Here is a 7750-nt window from a genome sequence, read left to right as displayed (position 1 = left end):
GCTTCCCACCACCGGTTCTGGCACAGACCGTATAAGTCTGCCCAGCACTATCCCCGCCTCCCGCCACCGGCTCTGTCACCCAATCTCGGCTAAGCTCCTTATGATCCATTCCTTCTGAACAGGATTCCTTTATGTTTATCCCACTTGTGGGATTTAATGTTGATGTTTTGATTGGACAGTTTTGAGCCCCCAGTCCGAATATCTATAAAGATAATGTAAAATGATTGCATAGAAGCCGATGAAGAATTTGGTGCTACATAAATTGCCAAAAAAAATAATTATTGGTTAATAAGCACCACTGAGGCAAAAATTGGAAAAAATTGAAAAAATTGAACAAATTATAAAAGTAGGAGAATGTGGCAGAGATAAATATAAAAGAAAATAAGTGTATATCTAGGATCAAGTGAGCTTGAAGGATGTTTTGATGAAGACATTTTTGCAGTATTTACTGGTGTTTTCTCTTGTCTTTTGCCCGAGTGACCCTGACACAGTTTCTTTTGGGAGGTTTTTTTGCCGATGAAGAAGTGCTGCTCTACCAGCTGATAGCTGGGAGCTTTTCAAGGCTTTTTCCTCCCTTTTCATTATTTTGATTTGTTTCATTGCTTATTTTCCTTTATAGAAGGACTCTCTATTTGTTTCATTTGTGCTGTTTAACACTGAAGATTCCTTTCTCAAATTTAGTTTCTATCACATGCTAATGTTGCCATTAGCGTGTGACCATTATTAGAAATTAGCGCAAAAGCCCTTACCGACATCTATTTTGTAGGTGGGAAGGGCTCATGTGCTAATCCCGTGCTAATCAGTTAATGTGTGGCAATGTAGCTGCACTAACTGATTAGTGCAGAAATACCTACTCTCTGGCCTCTAGACATGCCCCTCCAGCCCAAAAATAAAAATCATGCGCAAATTGCAAAATTACCATGGCTCAGCACATCCTGTGGTAAGCCCTTTTCAGCTGCCGTAAACACACAGCTTAGTAAAAGGACCCCATAGCCTGGACAGACATGGTTAGTCTTAGGGCCCTGTTTACTAAGCCATGCTAGAGACGTGCTAGTGTTTTTAACATGTGCTAAGCATGTAGATGCCCATGATATTCCTATGGGCATGGACACGGTTAGCGCATGCTCATTTTTAGCACGGGCTAAAAACGCTAGGGCATCTTAGTAAATAGGGCCCTTAGTTTTGCCCCATTGCACTTCTAGGTTATAGTAGATATCCTATATAATAAAACGCACCTTCAACATTCTGAAGCTGACTGCATGGCTGAGGCATTCCTGCTCTCTGTATCCATCTCCTGAATTGACATCACGTACTTCCGGATTCGTCACAAGCAGAAGTGACCAACCACACGAGGTTTCTTGGCTTCAGAATGTTGGAGGTGCATTCTATTAAATAGGATTGGTCAGTTCCTTGAAGCACAGCCAGAGCTCAGCGTCCTGCACAGTAAAGAGTAGTTACTTACCTGTAACAGGTGTTCTCCGAAGACAGCAGGCTGCATATTTTCATAAGTAGGCTGATATTCTCACAAGTGGGTGACGCCACGTCGGCCCCGGAGGATTTTAAAGCAAAATCTAAAATCTCTTTTATGGCGTTCCGTCGCGCGAGCGATCGCACTGCGCATGTGCGCACACCTCTTCCCGCTCGCTGTGCGGACACGCCCCTCAGTTAAATCCAAAAGATGGAGGAGACAACTCCAAAAGGGGAGGTGGGAGGGTTTGTGAGAATATGCAGCCTGCTGTCTTCGGAGAACACCTGTTACAGGTAAGTAACTACTCTTTCTCCAAAGACAAGCAGGCTGATATTCTCACAAGTGGGGTATCCCTAGCTTCCAGGCTTACACAACACAACAAACAGTGGTCAATTGAGTCTCGCAACGGCGAGGCCAGAATAAAAATTGACCAGAAAAGAAGAAACATCTAAATGAGTGTAGCCTGGAACAGAACAAAAATGGGTCTAGGAGGGTTGGAGTTGGATTCTAAACCCCAAATAAGTTCTGCAGCCCCGACTGCCCAAACCGACTGTCACGTCGGCTATCCTGCTGAAGGCAGTAGTGAAATGTGAATGTGTGGACTGATGACCACACCGCAGCCTTGCAGATCTCTTCAATAGTGACTGATCTTAGATGAGCCACCGACTCAGCCATGGCTCTAATTTTGTGAGCCGTGACATGGCCCTCTAGAGTCAGTCCAGCTTGGACAAAAATGAAGGGGATGCAATCTGCTAGCCAAGAAGAAATGGTGCGGTTTCCGACAGCAACTGGCATTAAAAGAAATAAACAACTGGGCGCAGCTTGCTTTCGCCAGGGCTTGTAAGATGAGGGAGAAAGAATGTTGGCAAGACAATTGACTGGACCAGCTGGTACTCTGATACCAGCGCCAGTAAGAACTTTGTCTGCATGCGGAGAACTACTCTGTTAAGATGAGAAGTAAGGTAAGGCGCTTGAGCTACTAGAGTCTGAAGCTCACCGACCTTACGAGTTGAAGGAACAGCCACCAAGGAAAACGACCTTCCAGGTCCAATACTTCAGAAGGCAGGAATCCAGTGGCCCGAATTGAGCTTGCAGCAGCTGGATGAAAACGACATTGAGACCCCAAGATACTGGATAAGGAGAGATAGGGGCTTTGACCGAAGCATAAGAGCCAACTGTCAAAATTATTGGGGGTGCTAAGCCCAACAGAAATAATCCCCCCAGACACATACAAGGAATTCTCTCAATATTGGGGGAGAAGTAAACCTCTCATGAAGTGGACAGCTAAAGGCCAACCTTCTACACGTTGATGATAAGCTCTTATTGCACGAAGATGAATACTGACAGACTCAGACAGGTGTAGAAAGAACTCAAGCAAGGTCTGTATAAGACAAGAGGCAGGATCTAGGGCCTTGCTGTCACACCAGACGGCAAACCTCTTCCATGAAAAAGAATAACACCTCTTTGTGAAATCTTTTCTGGAAGCAAGCAAGAGTCGGGAGACACTCTCTGGAAGATTCAACGAAATCCACACTCTCAACATCCAGACCGTGTGAGCCAGAGATTGGAGGCTGGGATGTAGAAGTGCCCCCTCGTTCTGTGTAATGAGAGCTGGAAAACATTCCAACTCCAGAAGAAGAGGGAATCCTATCTGACGCAACTAGAAAGGAGCAATCAAAATTATGGCTCCACAATCTTGCTTGAGAATCAGCAAAGTCTTTTCCACCAGATGTATGGGAGGATACGCATACAGAAAACCTGTCCCCCAAAGAAGGAGAAAGGCATCCGATGGAAGCCTGCCGTGAACCTGCAGCCTGGAACAGAACTGAGGGACTTTGTGATTAGACTAAGTAGCAAAAAGATCCACTGAGGGGGTAACTCACTTCCGGAAGATCTTTCGAACTACAGGCATGCTCAACAACCATGACTGTAGCATTATCCTGCTCAGCCTGTCGGCCAGACCGCTGTTTTCGCCAATTAGATAAGTGGCTTGGAGAAAACATGCTGCGTTGGTGGGCCCACCGCTACATCTGCATGGTATCCTGACTCAGAGGGCAAGATCCAGTACTCCTTTGTTATCGAGTACATCACAACCCGATTGTTTGGTTGAATTAAAATAATTTGGTTGGATAGCCAGGAGGGATACAACCTTCGTCAGCTTTTGACTGAGTAAGTTGGACAGGACACCTCAGAATCAAAATGGAGAGAAATAACCACCTCTGAAGGGAATTCCGAAAACTGGTGAACAGTTGGGTCACATCCTCTAGATACCCTGAACTTGATACCACTGGGAAGCTAGGATGCACTGAGCGGATGTCATGTGTAAAAGTGCCATGGGAGTTACGTGAACTGTAGAAGCCATGTGCCTAGAAGTCTCAATATTTACTGTGCTGTAATCTGTTGAGACGGGCAATCATCGTGTTAAGGGAACACATGCACTCCCAGTCCATGAAGATACGCTGCAACAACAGCCAGGCACTAGGAAAAACATACTCTGGACGCAAAGTGTGTAAGTCCAGAGAGCATAACCAATCGTTTTCCTGAAGTATGGAAAGAAGGATGCCCAGGGAAAGCATCCTGAACCAAAAACTGTTTAGGCCCCTTATGTCTATGATGGGATGCAACCCACAAGGAAGGACCTGGAATAGAATCTCAACCCTTCTTGCCCTGGTGGAACGGGCTCGACTGCATTGGCGCTGAGAAAGGCAGAGAGTTCCTCTGCAAGTACCCACTTGTGATGGAAGCTAAAGGATTAAGCTCCCAATGAACAATGTGGAAGGTTTGATTCCAGATGAGAATGTATCCTAACCGGACTATTTGAAAAACCCACCGGTTGGAGGATAAAAGAAATCACCTTTGGTGGAGAAAATTTAAACTACCCTCCCGACAGGCAGATTGGCCGGTATGGACATTTTTTTTTTTTTTTTATGGTGGCTATGCTGAATTGGAGCCAGTCAAAAACCCCTCCCTGGTTTCTGCGGAATAGCTGCAGGGGCCTGATTAGGTGCACGCCGCTGACTAGAACGAGCGTGCTGAGGCATAACCTGAACCAGCTGTCGAGAAGTAGGAGTATACGTACGACCCCTTAAGGCACAAGGAAAACTACTCTTCTCTTTAAAGAACTTCCGAGATGAGGAAGTGTATGCACAGAATATCTACAATTTTCTGCTGAGTCTCCTCCTCCAGGTGAGAGGCACACAGTCATGAGAGTCTGCGCATCACTTTACCTAGAGCAGAAATCTAGATGTTACGTTACAAGTGTCGAAAATGCCCTTGGACAGGAACCTGCGACACACCGTGTGCTACCTGACCACCTGGTGAAAGGTTTAGCCTACTCCGGTGGGAATGCTCGTAAAGATCTGGCAGGACTTGATTTTAGGCTAAGGATGTATGCTCTGGCCCCGGGGGCGCCGAAGCAAGTTCTTAGAACTCCTATCTGTTCTGAGAGCAGAATCCACTGCAAAAGACTCAGGTGAAGATGGATAGTCCAGGACCTCGAGCATCTGGGGCTTTGGGCTGATTCACAATCTCCACTGTAATGTGTCGAGACAGATAGAAGATCTAGAGAATTCTCAGCAGAGAAAACCCCATGACTTTCATGTTCATCAGATGAGCCATCATTGAATTGAGCTAACTACTCAAACAGAGCAGCTCAGATTCAAACCCGTCCGACATGGAGGCGCGGTTACCTCTACGACAGGGTCGAGAAATTGACTCTCCAGACGACTCCAGTGAAGGAGAATCGACCCAGTAGGCTGCTAACACCAATACCGGAGGCAGCATCGGTGAAAGAGATCTAATGCCAGGTGAAAAGCTAGATGCCGCAGGAGGCGCTAGCACCAATGGCATCCAAAGGTACCCATGGTACCAAAACCGAGGGCAGAATCTGGAAATACTGCCAGATGACCATACAAAGAGAGGACCGATGGTACCGATAATACCCATGGTACACATGGTCCCGGCACCAACGGTACCCATGGCATCCATACCCATACCTGGTACCGATGGGACCTATGGTACCGATGATACCCGGTACCGATGGTACGCATGGTACCGATGGTACCCATGATACCCGGTACCGATGGTGCCCATGATACCTGGCACCGATGATACCTGGTACCAATGGTACCCATGGCACCGATGATACCTGGTACCGATGGTATCCATGGTACCGATGATACCTGGTACCGATGTTTGATACTCGGTACCGATGGCACCGACGGTAGCCATGATACCCGGTACCGATGGTACCCATGGTACCGATGGTACCCATGATACCCGGTACCGATGGTGCCCATGATGCCTGGTACCGATGGTACCCATGACATCTGGTACCGATGGTACCCATGATACCCGGTACCGATGGTGCCCATGATGCCTGGTACCGATGGTACCCATGACATCTGATACCCGGTACCGATGGTGCCCATGATGCCTGGTACCGATGGTACCCATGACATCTGGTACCGATGGTACCCATGATACCCGGTACCGATGGTGCCCATGATGCCTGGTACCGATGGTACCCATGACATCTGATACCCGGTACCGATGGTGCCCATGATGCCTGGTACCGATGGTACCCATGACATCTGGTACCGATGGTATCCATGATACCCGGTACCGATGGCACCGACGGTACCGATGGTACACATGGTACCGATGGTGCCCATGATACCTGGCACCGATGGGACCTACGGTACCGATGGGACCCAGCACCGATGGTACCCATGATACCTGGTACCGATGGTACCCATGGCACCGATGATACCTGGTACCGATGGTAACCATGACGTCTGGTACCGATGTACCGATGGTATCGACGTCCGATGCCAGGATACCTCCATAACAGAGGGAGCAACGCTCTCGGCACTGACTGATGTCTGATGCCCGGATACCTCCATAACAGAGGGAGCAAAGCTCTGGGCACCGATGGTACCGACACCCGCTGATGCGCCCGAATGACCTGCCAAGCAGGAGGCGCCGAGGCAGGTGGAGACCCACTCGATGCATAACTGTACCCAGCGTGCATCGGTCTCTGTCGGACTCCAAATTTGATCTCCTTTGGGCATCCTTGGCAAGTAGCATACGTCTCGTCTTTGAGACACTACTTGCACTTCTCAGGGAGATGATCCGGCCCAAGACACATCCGCCGATGCGCCCGAATGACCTGCAGAGCAGGAGGCGCCGAGGCGGGTGGAGACTCACTTCAAAGGTTACACCACTGATTTTGTGTCACCAGGTTGCCCATTCAGTGGCTGACCAGGGTTGCACCTGCTTAGGTTCCTTCTTTTCTCCTGTGACATACACCTTCACCATTTGTGAGGCTTAAAGACAGTGGTGTGCTGGAGCAGGCTATCAGAGCTCTCGAGAGCCATTTGTTAAGTTATAAAGAATTTTGTGACTTTAACAAATGGATCCTAAAAATGTGGGCTTGTTTTACTTTGCTGGTGAGAGAGAGCCCACAGATAACAATTTACCAGCACTTTTAATAAGAAAAAAGAAAAAAAAAAAAGAAGCTTATATGCTTTGATTTTCATTTCAGGCACAGCCCCTTATGACTCTGGCAATTACTTAACTTTTCCTTGCCCCAGGTACAAAAAGTACCTGTATATATAAGCCACAATGAGCCTGCCATGAAAAAGTACAAAAGGGTAAAATAAAAAAAGAGATTTTACTCCGAGGACCTGAAGAAAACACGAAGCACTAACGAACTCCGTGTCTCCTCAGACGCGGAAAAAGAAAAACTGAGGGGCGTGTCCGCACAGCGAGCGGGAAGAGGTGTGCGCACATGCGCAGTGCGATCGCTCGCACGACGGAACGCCGTAAAAGAGATTTTAGATTTTGCTTTAAAATCCTCCGGGGCCGACGTGGCGTCACCCACTTGTGAGAATATCAGCCTGCTTGTCTTTGGAGAATGCTCAGACACCAGAGAGAGAGGGGGGGGGGGGGGGGGGGCTGACACCAGAGAGAGGGAGGGAGGGGGGCTTGACACCAGAGGGGGGGGGGGGGAGGTATCTCTGTTACACACACACACACACTCTCTCTCTCATAGTCAATGTCTTTCTCTCTCTCACTCTCACACACTGTCTCTCACACACTCTATGTCTCACACTGTATCACATTCACTCGCTATGTGTCACACAGTCACTCACACACTCTCTTGGTCTCATACACTCAGTCTCACAGAGAGTCTGTGTCTCACACACACTCTCTCTCTTGCACACACTGTATATGTGTGAAACACACTCTCACTCTCTCTCTCTCACTGTGTCTCACATA

The sequence above is a fragment of the Microcaecilia unicolor genome, chromosome 2 (assembly GCF_901765095.1).
Source record: "Microcaecilia unicolor chromosome 2, aMicUni1.1, whole genome shotgun sequence".
Lineage (NCBI taxonomy): Eukaryota > Metazoa > Chordata > Amphibia > Gymnophiona > Siphonopidae > Microcaecilia > Microcaecilia unicolor.
The sequence above is the reverse complement of the archived record's forward strand: the minus strand, read 5'-3'. Positions refer to the sequence as shown.